Genomic DNA, 16,062 nt, shown 5'->3' with positions numbered 1-16,062 from the left:
CTTACTCTTCACTCATTTGATTATTTAACTATTATTTTGCTCATATATCTGTGGGATTTGCCTCGAGCTTGGGGTGTCAGGGACCGGGGAAACTCGGACTCTACTTATAGGTAACGTTGACCAGAGACTTTCTAACAACTTGATTAATATAGAAAATAGTTCATCACGCTCCTTCTTTAGGTCATGACAACTTGATCAACATTCTAATCACATCATACTTGCATGTTCCGTCTTCTTAGCTTTCAAACGGATCAAGAACAAAGCCAAAACGAGTTTATTCTTTCAATTGTTTGGGTTGGAACTGGGGAAGAAGCATGAGAGCAACAAAAGCACTTTCTACATTGTAAAAAAAATGTAATTACACTCTCATAGTCAATTCCCATATTATATAAATAACTTATAATTGATCCTCAAATTAATCAGAGTGTAGAAAGAATTTTTTTTCCTGAAAACATTGTTCGCCTCAATCTTTCTATGTGTATTAAGTAAAGGTAAGTAGGAATCAATCATGTACGCAATCTCTAGAATCAAATCTATCGCCCCAGGTTCGAGTTTCATCATTTTTCTAGAATCAAATATAGTAGCATATTTCTAAAGAAGTTGCAATCTATCTCTTGGAGTTGGGCACATTCTCAATATATAGCTTTACTGATCTGGAAAACTTGCCTAACCCCTATGCTATCAAATACTTGGCCCCCAAAATGGAATTTTCTTAAATGCTATACAGAGAATCAAATAACATTAAATTTGAGATGATCCATAGAATAAATTGGAAAGGATTCATGACAGGTGGTCTAGAAGTTTAAATATCTCATGATTTAAAAAAAATGCCTATAAATATACCGTAATATCAAATCTACACGATAGCTTGGGCAAGAAAAAAAAGAAAAGAAGTTACTGTAGGCCATCTCACGTGGCCCTCACGTGTCTAATTGTTAGTCGACGTGTTAATTTCCGTAACATCTGCGAAATCCCTCTTCCTCTCGGCGGAGATGGGCACGGGCCAAGGTGTGGAGCATGACGGGCGACCCTATTGCCTCCCCAAGCACTGGAAGCGTCACACGGCCATCGCCATGTTCGGTATCTTCCCTGTCTGCATCCCCATTGCCATGAAATCTGCCGAGCTCGAGCTCAGCAATCACCTCTTCTCCTCTCTCAAATCGCATTCCCTTTTTCCACTTTCCAGTTCGTCGATTAGAATTTGTTTGATCCCAAATACTTCTCTTTTTTCTCCTCTTCATCATGTTTCTATCCTCCTGCGTTAATGGCCTACTTCTCTCCTTATTCTTTGCCTTACCCAATCGTCGGTGAATTATTCATCTAAAAAAAATGTTTAGTTGAATATTTTGACGGTAAAACATTTTATACCTGCATCATGGAAAGCATTTGGATGTGGTAGTCTTTTCAGTAAAATTCATATTCTTTCTGTTGTATTTATCTTGCTTGAATCAAAGAAATATTTTAGTTGACAGGGTTTGCCATGACTATGCACGATGATATGATTGACCTATTGATTTAGTAGAATTGGAACATGTAACCAAAATGTTTAAGCTAAAGTTAATGGCAGTTAACCCATTTTTGCTATATACGCCCGTATAGTTATTCCAATTTCCAATGGATTATTATATGTACTACCTTAAAGGCTTGATGTCTTCTTCAAATCCCCAACTCAACTCTTGCCTGTATCAAGATCTTGTTTAGTAGTAGCTCCATAATGTAACGTGACAGGAAATCAAGGTAGCCACATTCAAGTTGAGAATAAACCAATGGCAGGTTAAGCTCAAGTACTAAATAGTTTTGCTTAGACATATTAGTTGGATGTTTTTCTGGATGTTTTAGTATAAATTACTGTGTCGGTGCTGAGATAATTTGTACTACTGTTACGTGAAAGTGATGGCTTGGTATTTATGCTGTATATTGATTGTCTAGTTAATATCATGATGTGACCACTGGTTGAATCCTTCTCTTGATTCAGGTACAAACATTTCATAATATAACATGCGTTTCAGTATTTTGACATCATTTCCGTTGTAATATGCTGAAAAGTAAAAAAGAAAAAGAAAAAAAACAAAAGAAAGGACAACAGAAAACTCGCATGCATGTTTTGAACGACATGTTATCTTGACCATATTCGTTCCTAACAATTTCATAGCTGTGAGAAGGAAATCCATGCTATTTGTAATTCAATTATTGAAATCCTGGAGAAGAGGATCAAATGCTTTACTATGAACTGGAATTTGAGCAACACAATAATTTATCCTTTGATTTCTATTTTACGACAACGACCTCATCTCCTAGTTTGTCCAATTCCTTTGCAGCTTTGGTGCAAGAATTTTGGCAATAAAACATATTAGTATGATGCATTTCAAATATAAATAATATTTGGAGTTGTTCATTTGCCTTTGCAGTAGAATCTGCTTTTTATTCCATTTTACTGTCTGAAATATGTCAGCAAAAGTGGGAAGAGAAAGATTGTTTTGGGTGGCCATACAGATTAAAATAAATCCTGATAGAGATTGTTTTAGGCGGTCATACATATTAAAATAAATCCTGATACTTCTACAAAAATCCTAGAAATATTAGTTATTGTATGAACTTATAGAAACGATCGAGTGCATATTATCAAACAAGAAGGTTTGCATGTTTTTTTATTTAATTATATGTATGTATGTATGGATTAATTATTTGCTTTATTATTTTAATTGTGCTATATATCCTTTTTCTGGACAAAAAGACGGCAAGGTTGGTGTGAAGTAGGACCATTAACAGGTGAGTGGTCAGGTCAACTATTGTTCTAGTTCATCATTTTTAAAATAAATATCTTAATCCATCATTTTGATCATATTGTATGAGCTAAGCAGTTGTCTAGTACAGCACCATGTACTGAAAAGTTTTCCATTTAAATATTTTTCCACATCTAACATAATATATATTTTTTATATTCAATATAGCACATCTTAAATTTTCATATCCTTCTCTCTGATTATATGCATCAATTAGGAAAACAGTTATCCTGGTCCAGTCGCATGTTGATATACATTTCAATTTACTTGTTTCATAAAAATAAAAATCTTATACATGCCTATCAATTTGCTTCTTACCAGGTCAAGCCGTGCACTGAGGAATTTTCAATGGAGTCCATGATAATTTGAGCTGTAGCTTTCTTGCCCAAAATTGGAGGAATGATCTAATCCGCCTGCACATGTTATGTTCCTGAACATACAGCTGGTTAATTATCTGTTGTCAGTTGGTGCGAAAGCAGGCTTGGCAAAGTAAGGAGTAAACACTGTCTCGATGATGATTCTCACTAAGTTAACAATCAACTGCAGTAATGTCCATTTCATGGTAATTCTCTCTCTCACTCTCACTCTCACTCTCACTCTCACTCTCACTCTCACTCTCAAGATTTCAAGGTAGTGTTATGGCCACTGTTTGTCCCATCGCCAAGGACAATCATCATAGGGTGCAGAACAAGCCTCTAACCTAAAGATCCCATTCCAAATGAAACACCTCCTTCTCCTTATCAAACATAAACATAATTGGCCCCCACGGGCTGGATCAACTGATAGAATGCCTGGACGCTTGCATCGAAGGTCGTAAGGTCGAGGGTCGTCAACTGCACACGAGCGTAAAACCTCGGTCTGTTGTGCTTAAATTCCACTCGATCCCAGTCACTCCTCCCGTCCAACTTAACCGTGATTTACCTTCTCTGGATATTTATGGGGCTGGACCCAAGGGACCACTAAGATGACGGTTCTAACTTGTGCATAAACATAATTGTTTTATCTCTATCGTTTTTCTAGTTAAAAGATGTTTTTTTTGTTATTTATTCCTCAACTTGAAATATGGGAGCTGACAATTAATAATAATAATAAAAAAAAAGTTAAGCTCCCAAGCTTAAACCCCCAGCACCTGCTGTAATGAAGGATGAATTTCAGGAATTATAAGGGGCATTGTCAGACTAGATGAGTTGTGAACGTTTGAACAGCTTATGATGGGACTTTAGACATGGACAGAATCAATTATGCACATTTATATATATAATTCCAAAGAAGAATGTAAATATTGTTGAGATAACTCATGGGCAAATTTCAATTTGCCCTTTTGCAAGGAAAAATAGCCGAGGTCAGTTTGATTTGATATGTGCCAATGAAGTGTTGAATTCATGCAATAACAGAAAAGATAGCAGCATGATTGATAGAGCTAGACTCTGACCTTTGACAGCGTTAATTTGAACGGTATTATGCTATCCTAATTAAGCAGATTGATTAGTTGAGATGTAATTTTTCCGGGGTACCTCTTTGATCTTGTGTTTGTAGTGGACAAGTCCATTAACAGTTCTTGTGTTCAGTGATTCTGATCAGCACAATATTTTCTATTTTTCACACTGTCCAAAGAGCATCTCTTATCTCTTTGAGATGCTCTTACCTCTTGGAGATGTATTTTGTTGTTTTCGTATCAAATGGACAGGTATTTTATCAAGCTGTTCCCTCATATTCCTTTTCATGGTACAGTAAAGATGAGAAAGAGCTGGGGTTGGGAAATCATCTCTCTAGTTGGTGACTTCGACAGTGAACTCACTCATCGCATTTGTACCCCACATCCAACGCATTTTAGTCCTGCAATCCAAAAGAATATCGCAGCTAATCTCTAGAGCTAGTTGCCTTCCAGGGAAGGTTGGTCTGGGGGAGGCTAACGCCGGACAACGACACCTCAGAATTGTCCCCTACTGCGACAATCTCAGAACAAATACTTTCATCACAGTTAGCTGATAATTTCGCCAATGACCATCAAGCTCAGTGTTTCTGATATCGTTGCCTTTTTTTATTAATGCTGCACAAATCTCTTTTGTTAAATCGTTTAGGAGATGCTTATTTCTTTACTGATTACCACTGATCTGTATTTAAAAAAGGGATTTTGGATGACTGATCAGGTCAGTGTGGAAATTTTTTAGTAGATCTACTCTCAATTTTAAGCTTCACCAAGAAATTTCTTTATCGCATGGAACAAGTTTGCAATAGCTGATAAATCTGCACGGTTCTTGCTCGACATTATATGCATTTAAAAGAGGGGAATTTTTTATAAGACAGCAATTTATAGAATCTGAGGACTAAGAATAAGCCAACATTTCCGTCTCTGATTCATCATTTACAAAACCGAAGATACGATGGAATCGTCGGCACTAACTTGATCCGGCTCAGAGCGTGAGCATGGAGATGGTTGTCAGCATCTCGTCGCTGGGGTCGAGGACCTGCATCCGGCGGCCGTTGCCTGTGGCGCGGTGGTGGAGATGGGTGATGGCCCTTTGCCACCGGCCGTAGTGTCGGCGCATGGCGACGTGGCCCAGTCGGAAGAGGAAGAAGCGGATGGAGACGGCGAGATCAATGCAGGAGTTGGGGAGTCGGGCGGCGACGAAGGGAAGCTTGAGCACGAAGGGGCAGAGGAGGGAGGCCAACAGCTGGAAGCAGCTATGCCCGCCGCTGCCTCCGAGGAGCTTTAGCTTGCCGATGATCAACAGGTGGGCGCCCATCGCAAACGACGACGCCGAAGAAGAAGAAGAAGAAGAAGAAGAAGAAGACGACGAAGAAGGAGCCCCTTAGCAGCGATGGTTGCCGCTTTAGGGATGTGGATTTATACACTCAATTAAAAAACGCTGCATTTACTTGAATGGATGAGGCTCAATAATTCTCCCATTGATGTCATCACCGACGCCGAAGTGAGAGTGTGTGGTGGTGAAGCTTGAGACCTGCTCGAAGCCTCGAATCATTGAATCAACGGTCCACCGTCTAGATCACCCTGATGATGCATGGATCGACGCCCGCTCGTTCATTTGAGATTCCTAACTGTTCGATGGCAATTACGAGAGCAACAAATGGCAAGCACTCGTAATCTGATACGAATCTCATACTGCTACTTTGGGCATCTCCAATCTCATCATCAAAATATCAAATTTAATATAAAATTAACATCAAAATACTTTAACCAATATACTAAAATTCCACATCACCATATTTAATATGGAAAAAGGTTTTCTATCAGACAAAAATAATAAAAATAATAAAGTACTTCCAACAAAAATCCATCACCCTACTTTCTCTTTGTCTGTATCTGTAGACTGTATCTTCCCAGTAACTCTGTTTTTCCACTTCTTTGAGGTTGAGATCTGCTTCGTGTTGCTCTGTTTGCCTGCATTAATTGGCTGCTAACTAGTTATTTTCTATTATGGAGTTGCAGGCCCTGATGCTCTCCACTTTGCTGCTGCTGGTTAACTGGAAGAAGTCCAGTAGAAGGAAGCTGGGAGATGACGAAGAGCTGGACTTGGAAGAACGCCAAGTTGCGGTAAAATTAGGTCTGTTTGCTTTCAGTCATATCATCATCAGCTACAGTCAGCTTTTCAAGTTGTTGTGCTTTCTATCTTTCTCACTGATTGTTCACTCCAGCCTATCATGTCTCCCTCTTCTGTCGAATCTTGGTTCACAAGCAAAATATCTTCTGTTAGAAATAATAAATTATATTTATTTCTAAATAAATAGGACTAAATGTGAAAAAATAAATTAATTATTATTTTTCAGTCATTAATATTTAAAAATACAAAAACACTTGCATCTTTTGTTTTATGCTTAATGTTTTAAAATCTTCTAAACCCTCTAAATTTTTTTAATGATATTATTATTCTTAAAAGGTATATATATTTAAAGATTATAGAGACGGCTATTTATAGGGATTTACTGTCATCATTATTGGGTCATATTATGATAAATCATGACGAAATAATTATACCATATTAAAAGATATAATAAAATAATCATATTATATTAAAAGATATGATATTTATATTAAGGTAAGATTTTAATTAATTATGTAAATTTAAATTTTATAATATATGATCTCTTTATTAAGACAAAAGATTATGTATAAATAAAATCTTAACAAATATATGTCATTTAATAAGAAAATATTTGTAATCAAAATAAAATATTTCTAATATTCTCTCACTTGACACATGTATTTCATCATTCACTAATGAGTATACACGATACATGAATCATGACAATAAATCCTCTAAACATGAGTATTATCTTCTATATATTAAATTGTATCATGTTTCTCAACCAATATAATATCATAATTGAGCTTCATTGATAACCAAATTGATCTAACAAGAAAAATTATATAAGGGAACTAAGTCTCATCCTCTCTACTTAATCCCTAAATTTCAACGATGGCATGCCATTAGTCAAAGGATCAACAATCATTAATTCAGTGCTAATGTGTTCAATAAATACTGTCTTATCTTTAACACATTCTTTTATGGCTAGATACTTAATGTTCATATGCTTAGTTTGACTCCGACATTTATTATTCTTAGCCATAAAGACAATAGCTGAATTGTCACAATATATCCTTAATGGCTTAGAAATAGAATCTATAATTCTAAGTCTTGAAATGAAACTCTTCATCCAAACATCATGCGAGGTCACCTCAAAGCAAGATACAAACTCAACCTCCATAGTACAAGTGGCAGTCAACGTCTACTTTACACTTCTCCAAGACATGACTCCACTAGCTAGCATCAAAATATATCTAGAAGTTGATTTTTGTGAATCGATGCAGTCGAAGTAGTCTGAATCAGAGTAGCTAATCACTTCTAAATTCTCAGCTTGTCTAAATACAAACATGTAGTCTTTAGTCCCTTAAAGGTATCTCATCACCTTCTTTGTAGCTTTCCAATGGTCTATACCCGGATTACTTTGATATCTTCCCAACATACCAACAACAAATACAATGTCAGGTCTAGTACAGAACTAAGCATACATCAAGCTTCCGACAGTATAAGCATAAGAAATGTTTTTCATTTGTTCTCTTTCAAAGTCATTTTTCGAGCATTGGTCCACATTTAATCTGTCACCTCTCACCCAAAATCTCTCTAAAACTTTGTAGATATAGGTTTCTTAAGACAGACCTAAGATTCCTTGAATTCTATCTATGTATATCTTAATGCCAATGACATAAGAAACATCACTCATATCTTTTATATCAAAGTCCTTAGAGAGAAATTGTTTTACCTTATATAACAAACTCTTTATCTTAGGTTGCAAGTAAAATATCATCAACATAGAGAATAAGAAAATAAATCTTACTCCCACTGATCTTCTAGTATATATATTGATCCATGACATTCTCCAAAAAACTAAATGAAGAGATGACATTATGAAATTTCAAATACCATTGATGAGAAGCTTATTTCAATCCATATATGGATTTCTTGAACTTGCACACCAAGTGCTCACCATTACTAGAGAAAAAATCTTCTGATTGTTTCATATAAACCTCTTCCCCTAGATCTTCAATAAGAAACACAGTTTCACATTTATTTGTTGCAATTCTAAATCAAAATGTGCAACCAATGCCATCATAATGTGAAAGGAATTTTTCTTAGAGATAGGAGAAAAAGTCTTTTTTAGTCGATTCCTTCCCTTTGAGTGAATCCTTTAGCAACGAGTTTTTCTTTATATTTCTCAATGTTCCCCAATGAGTCCTTCTTTGTTTTGAAAACCCATTTACATCCTATGGTTTTTGTTGGTGCAATCAACTCTAGGGTTTTGATGTTTATTTGACAATATGTTTAATAGAGTCTAATCAGGTAAAGGTTGACCAGATGACTAGCAAGAGTAGGGTGAGAAGTCTACCGAGTGATTAGTCCTAACTTAGGTTAGGTAAGGGAAGTCCTAATTATGGTTAGGCAAGGAAAGTCTTAGTTGTAGCTTGGCAAGGAAAATCTCAGCAAATTATGGAAATCAAGTAGGATTCGGTAGGTCTGGAGGATCCGATATCGAATCCCTAACGTGTTGATCAGATGTTGAGTCCTGATGAGTGAAGCTAGGTGGTGAAAATCCTACGGAGAGGTAACCCTAGGTCTTGGTGAGTGAAGTCAGGTGGTGAAAACCTTAGGGGAGGTAACCCTAAGTCTTGCTGAGTGAAGCCAAGTAGTGAAACGCTAGGGGGAGGTAACCTTAGGTAATGAGAAGTCTTGGAGAAGTGGACTCTAAGCCAGGTCAATCGAAAGATTTTTGGTCGACCGCATATGGTTGATCGGACCAGCAGATCTTGGTAAATCTAAGTTTAGTTTTGCCATAGTATTTTGCATTACTATTATTGTTGTTGAATAATTTAGTATTGCAGGAAAAGTCTTAGTGGATAAGGTGATCAAACACTGAGCAGAAAAAGTCTAAACAAGTCTGGAGGATTAAATATTTGATAGGTAAGCTGAGGTATATAACTAGAGTGGAGTGACAGGGAGGTCGTGCCCAGGGGAGGGACAAACCCTAGGTCACTAGTCTAACTGAAGAAATCGGGAGGTTTCCAAGTTGAGATCAAAACAAGTCTTACTGTCTTTTCTTACTCATGTAGTATTATACTAATGGGTTAACTTTGTGTTGAAGAGATATTTTTTATACTGTGGAACTAGCTCTATTAATTGACCGAATAGGAGGTTCAGTTGACCGAGCCAAGTTGATGTGGTAGGGTTCAGATCACGCAGAGCAAAATATGAAAGTCAGGCGGATTGATCGGCCGAACTGTTAGTATTAGCCCTAGTACCAATTATGAGATGATTGTAAAGGACTCATTTTGTATCATATATCATTACTAATAAAATGCAAAGTTGGTTATTATATTTATTTCAGTTCAGTGCCAATTGAATAAGTATAATAATGTCCTTGGGTAATAGGTTCTTATCTACAGTATATCAATTAGTTGAATTGATAGTGAGATATTGTAGAGAACACTACTCTTAACTATTCCTAGTCGAATATTAATATACAAGGGTAATATTAATGCGTTGAGATTAACATGTAAGTCAATGGATGACTTGATCTCACAAGTCATGGATATGAGATATTAGGTTGACACATAGGTATATATTAGAGAATTTATACTGAATAACCCGCTATGAGAATGTTTCATGGATCGTTGTATGAGTGTCATAAACATTCTCATGTGACTATTGGTATGAATAGTCCTTAGACCTGAAGTCACTACGGTTCCCTGCATAAGGAGTTGTATACTTTGGTATCGTCAAACGTCACCCGTAACAGAGTAGACTATAAAGTCGGTCACTGGGTATGCAATGAATTATGCGGAGGGATGTAAGTGATGTAGATGAGATCTATCCCTTCCATATAACGGAAGCAATATCTGTGGGCCCCTTGATTAGTAGGATACAAGAAAGCATGGCCATGCGTAAATGAGTCAATATGAGATATTGAACTTATTTGATAAGTGGGTCTATTTGGAGATCAAGAAACACAAAGATTGATAAGAGGATGACACGGTATATGCCTCATTGATTAATCTAGATATCAAGGATAGAGGGACTAAGTCATACAAGATAATAGCCACGGACAGATTAGGTCGGATCTCGACTTTCTCGTCACTTAGGTATCAATGATGCCTTGCTAGATGTCACTCATTATTTATGTATCACAAATGTTGATTTGGGTATATTGCCAATGTTATGAGAACCTATAGGGTCACACACAAAGAACAAGTTGATATGGAGATGGGTTCATGTGACGAATCAATGGATTAAGTGTAATTGGAATTCGACTCATTGAGTTAGACTCAAAGGGATCCAATTGTTGGATTGAGTCGAGTTGCTTGAGAATCAATGGGTTGGACTCATTGGGTGAACTTGAGTTCGCCAAGGAAGTTGAATGATCAAAATTAAACCATTGTATTGAATGGTTAATTTTGAGCCATTAGATTAGAAGATAAAAGGGTGGAGACTCTTGGTATATCATGGGATGGTTATAAATATCATTTTGGATGATATTTTTCATGAGTTTTAATAGAGTTTTCATGTGTTGAGACCCTTAGCATTCTTCTTCTTTCTCCTTCCCCCTCTTGGCCGAAATCACCATTGTGGTTGCTAGCACAACCTTATGATTTCTTCTCCATCTTGCTTTGTTTGTGAGACAAGCAAAGACAAGGTTTGTTCATGTGAATACTATAGAGGTGCGGACGTGTAATTGTGCTGAGATCCGAGTTGTCGGGAGATCGTGTACACGTATCAAGGGTATAATCCTATCATGTAACTTAATATAGTTTGTTTTCAGAAAATGTTTCTTCCCTTCGCATGGATCCACTGGATAAGAGGATCTAGTAATTTTTCCATTGCGCTTTCGCGTGCTAGATCCCAACACGAACTCGGGGATCAATCGACTGAACATTTAAAGGCATTAATAAAGAAAACAATCGAATCTCAGCGAAGAATGAAATCAGGTTGATCGGTCAACCGATCCCAAGGATCAATCGACCGAACTCAAAGATCAGTCGATCGAACAATAAATGCTATTAATGATGCAAAAATCAGATCTCGATAAAGAAGGAATTCTATGTGATCAGTCAACCGATAGGGAGATCGGTTGACTAAAAGGATCAGTCGACTGAAGGCTTTGTCAGTCGACCGAAGGCTTTGTCAGTCAACCGAATGCATCTTATAAAATGACCTCGAGATCCAAGTCGACGATAACACTTATGCGTAATCTTCTGAGCATCTTTCTACTATTCGTGCTACTGCTCTATGCTTCAACTCTGTGCAAGCTACGCCACCAAAAGTTTCGATGATCTTCATCTTGTATTTTATTATCGGTATATTTACTTTAGCTTGCATAATTCTTGTAAATTTCATTCTATAAATTAAAGTGAATTATCCAACGGTGCGATCAAGGATCACGAATCTTGGAGTAGGAGTCGACACAGACTCTAAATCAAGTAACCAACCTTGTCACATTGTCTATTTTTTAATTTCGTTGCTATACTTTGATCTATTTTTGTGAAAAGAAAAAGTTTTTTAACGAGTGATGTTCATCCCCAGTCTATTGTTATTCTGATCCTTCAGTTTTTACATTATTGGGCAACTCGACAAGATCCCAAACTCCATTAGATGCCATAAAATTCAATTATTCTTTCATTGCATTATACCAAAACTTTGATTCACTACAACTCATAGCTGGTGAAAATGTTTCATGGTCATTTTTGACTCCAACATTAAAATCCAATTCTTGTAGATACACAACATAATCACTAGGTATTGTTGATTTCGTTATTCTAGTAGATCTTCTTAAGTTATCCTCTTGAGGAACTTGTTTAATCGGTTGACCAATTCCTTATTATTCCTCATTAAGAATTTGATCAAATAGATTTTCATCAATATTTTGTAGAATATCCTTAATTGATTGTATAACATCCATTTATGCTTGAGGGGTGTGAATGATAACACATACATAACTTGAACAAGGTGGTTAATCATTAATATAATCTTTCTCAAGAACTATATCTTGAGAATGATCACTCCCACTAGTCAAGTCATTCTCAAGAAATTTTGCATTTCTTGATTCCACAATTCTAGTGCTATGAGATAGATAATAAAATCTATATCCCTTAGAATTTTTAGCATATCCAATGAAATACCCATTTATAGTCCTTGGGTCAAGTTTCTTTTTTTGTGGGTTATAAACTCTTACTGTGGACGAACATCCCCAAATATGTATATGTAACAAACTTGGTTTCCAACCTTTACACTGGCGTTTTAAGAGCTTCAATTCACAAGGATTTAGTAAGTTTGGAGTTGTTGCACATACTCCTAACCATGTTCATTAAAGTTTGATTTCTTCTTTCAGCGACACCATTCTGGTCTAGTGAACCAGACATGGTCTATTGGGCAACAATCCTATTTTCTTGAAAAAAGTTTACAAATGGACCAAGTGTTTGTCCACTCTCAGTATATCTACCATAGTATTCTCTACCTCGATTTGTTCTTACAATCTTAATTTGTTTTTCACATTATTTTTCTACCTCAGCCTTAAATATCTTAAAGGCGCTTAATGCTTCATTCTTATTATGAAGCAAGTAGATATACATATATCGTGGGTAATCATCAATGAAAGAGATGAAGTATTTCGGATAACGCATATCCATATCTAGACAACATATATCTAAATATATGATCTCCAATATTTCAGTACTTTTCTTGGCACCCATTTTGGATTTGTTGGTTTGTTTTCTCTTAATGCAGTCCACACAAATTTTAAAATTAGCAAAATCTAAAGTACTAAGTACTCCTTCATTTACTAATCTTTTTATTCTCTCTATGGAGATTTATCCCAATCTCCGGTGAACAAATTGTAGATGAATCCTCATTTATAACACATCTTATAATACCCACTCGAACATGCATAGTGATATTACTATTATTTTGCAAAGATATATAATAAAGGCTATCAATCATTGTACCATTTTCAACAAGATTGGATTTATAAAATAAACTCACAGAGTTATTTAAAAATTTAAAAGAGTATCCAAATGGTATAAGATTTGAAATAGAAATCAAATTTCTTGCAAAATCAGGAACATAAAATATTGTTTACAACTTTAAAACAAAACCACTATCTAAAATTAAAACACATGTTCTAATTACCCCCACATGTGAGCACATATTGTTTCCAGAATAGATGCTCCACTCACTTACTACTGGCATCCTTAAGCTTTGCATACCCTGTAAGATATTTGTTACATGGATTGTAGAACCAGAATCAATACACCAAGTGTTATAAATTGTACTAATCATATTAGATTCATGATAGACAAATAAGATAGAAATACCTTTCTCTTCAAATTAATCCTTAAATTTCGTACAGTCCTTCTTCATGTGCCCCTTCTTTTTACATAAGAAACACTTCCTTTTTGATGTGAGGTTGGGATGGAATCTTTCCTTTCCCTTTTCCATTGACTGTGGCTTATTTTTGTGGTTTTCCTTGTGCAGTCATAAGAACATTATCACTTATTTCCATCAACAACCTTCCTCTTATACACACATGGTCATTAACTTATTGATTGACTACTTATCCTTATGCGTATTGTAGGAGATTTTGAAAGGATCATATTGATGAGGAAGAGTGCATACATGTAGTACACAAGGAAAGCTTCAAATATTTCCACCTCGAGTGCCTTTAATTGAGCCTTTATATCCCTTATCTTCATGATGTGCTCTCGCACACCTTTCACACTAGTGAGCTTAATTATGAGAATTTCATTATTAGGTTGCTAGCAAGGACCTTATCTAAGGTTGCAAGTTGTTCATCAATTGTTTTAAGTAGGTTCTTGACATTTCCATGCTCCTTAATCGAACCACGAATACCAGTAGAGATTTTGGTCTTTATGAATATTACACAGAGATAATTAGATCGCTCCTATTTTTCATAAAGGTCAATTTCATCAGGAATGTTAAAATCATTAATAGTAAGTGGTTCATCTTTCCTTATGGTATAGTTAATGTCCAACCACCCCAAATGAATGAGAACTCTTTCCTTCTAGACTTTATAGTTATTACCCTTGAGTTCAGGGTTATTAGAATGCATTTTAGAGAAATTTTAAAATTGTGCTGCATAAATTAAATATATGCTTATTAAAAAATTAAGGAAAATGTCATGTTTATCAATGTAAATCATATTTAGAGAAAAAAATCTAGTGATATAAAACTTGCATGTGGGATAAAATTTAATTCAATTATATTTTACTACAGTTTTATAATAAAACTATCTAATTATATTTTCTTTGACTCCTGTGGGTAAATCAAGAAAATATAATTTGATATTTTATTCTAGTTAATCATATAAATATAACAAAGATTTCTGTAGGATAAAATTTGTTATGTTTATATAATTAATTACAATTTATGTCCAATATGTGATCCTAATCCACTTAATGTATAACTTTAAATAATTAAGGATGTTGTGGCTAAACCTCAATTATTTAAAATTATACTGGACCCTTTTTTTAATCTTTATATAGTAATTATTTAGTAACACAATCAACACTTTCTAAGAGTACTTCTAAGAAAGATTGGTAGGGCAATGCCTCTTTAAAAACTAACCTTCTTAGACATAGCAACATTACCAAGCAGACTAGTGGCACAAGCGTTAGCCTAAGGTAGGAGCATTAACAAGACTAGTCTATGAATACTCTCTTGGTTCATGTCTTCTTATGCCACCTTATAATTGCTATTTAAACTTCATTATTCAAATAATGAATCATCATTAGCCTAAATTTTCTACTTAATTTACATGTAAAATTTTCAAGTGTAACATTAAATCATATGTATAACAAGAAAACATATCACATGTAAATTTATGCTAAGAAAATCAATATTCATAATTTTGGAAGGCCAATTTTTTTAAATTCTAAATTTTATACATGCAAATAATTCACCATTATTGATATATTACATGTAAATTTATTCTAAGGAAATCAATATTCATAATTTTGGAAGGATATGTTTTCCAAATTTTAAATTTCATACATGCAAATCATTCACAATTATTGATATATTACATGTAAATTTATTCCAAGGAAATCAATATTCATAATTTTGGAAGGATATATATGTAGTTCTAGGTAGGTCTGCTAGAGGGGGTGAATAGTCTTGAAAAAAAGTTTAAAATAATATATTGCTTTTCAACTTAGCAAGAACACAAGATTAATAGAAGCAAGTAATTAACATAAAAATGACAACTTAATGAAAAAGTAAGAAGACTAAGGGTGTGTTTGGTTTGTATGTTTTTCATTTTCATTTTTTGAAAAATACGCGTTTCTGAAAAATGATGTTTGGTTTACATTTTCCATGTCTAGTTTCTAAAAAAATAGATAGCATTTTCTGGAAAAATAGAGAATGACGAAAAGTCATTTTCTATTTTCTAGAAAACGCGTATTTTCCAGAAAATGAAAATAGAACATGTGTAAACCAAATGCATCCTAAGTTTTTTATTTGGTTACAACTTAAGTGGTTGTTAACTAAAGGAGGTTGAAAATAACTCCACCAAAAAGACTCCATCGTTGAAGGCGGAGTAGCCTCCTACAAACGTTAACAACTCAAGAAAATAGCTAGGAAATGAATACAATTATTGTTGTTTAAGTTGTGTCTTAATTCCTAGCATTGAGGGACGTTTTATAGTCTCTTGGGATAAAGTATCCATTGATGTTCGTCACTTGGAGGCGCCTCCA

General features: G+C 35.1%; 1 long non-coding RNA gene across 2 annotated transcripts; it reads left to right on the top strand.

Annotated features, from left to right (window-relative positions):
* The first annotated feature begins 979 nt into the window (after positions 1 to 979).
* LOC122002096 lies at positions 980 to 4,956 on the top strand. 2 transcript variants are annotated; one of them, XR_006117587.1, is made up of 3 exons: positions 980 to 1,080; positions 3,105 to 3,345; positions 4,515 to 4,956. It is a non-coding gene; the product is annotated as an uncharacterized LOC122002096 (long non-coding RNA). The 2 variants fall into 2 exon arrangements; XR_006117586.1 differs by lacking the exon at positions 4,515 to 4,956 and having other exon boundaries at positions 3,105 to 3,349.
* Positions 4,957 to 16,062: the final 11,106 nt, after the last annotated feature.

Source organism: Zingiber officinale, chromosome 7A, assembly GCF_018446385.1.
Source record: "Zingiber officinale cultivar Zhangliang chromosome 7A, Zo_v1.1, whole genome shotgun sequence".
NCBI classification, from domain to species: domain Eukaryota; kingdom Viridiplantae; phylum Streptophyta; class Magnoliopsida; order Zingiberales; family Zingiberaceae; genus Zingiber; species Zingiber officinale.
This window is presented reverse-complemented; position numbering and strand designations above follow the sequence as displayed.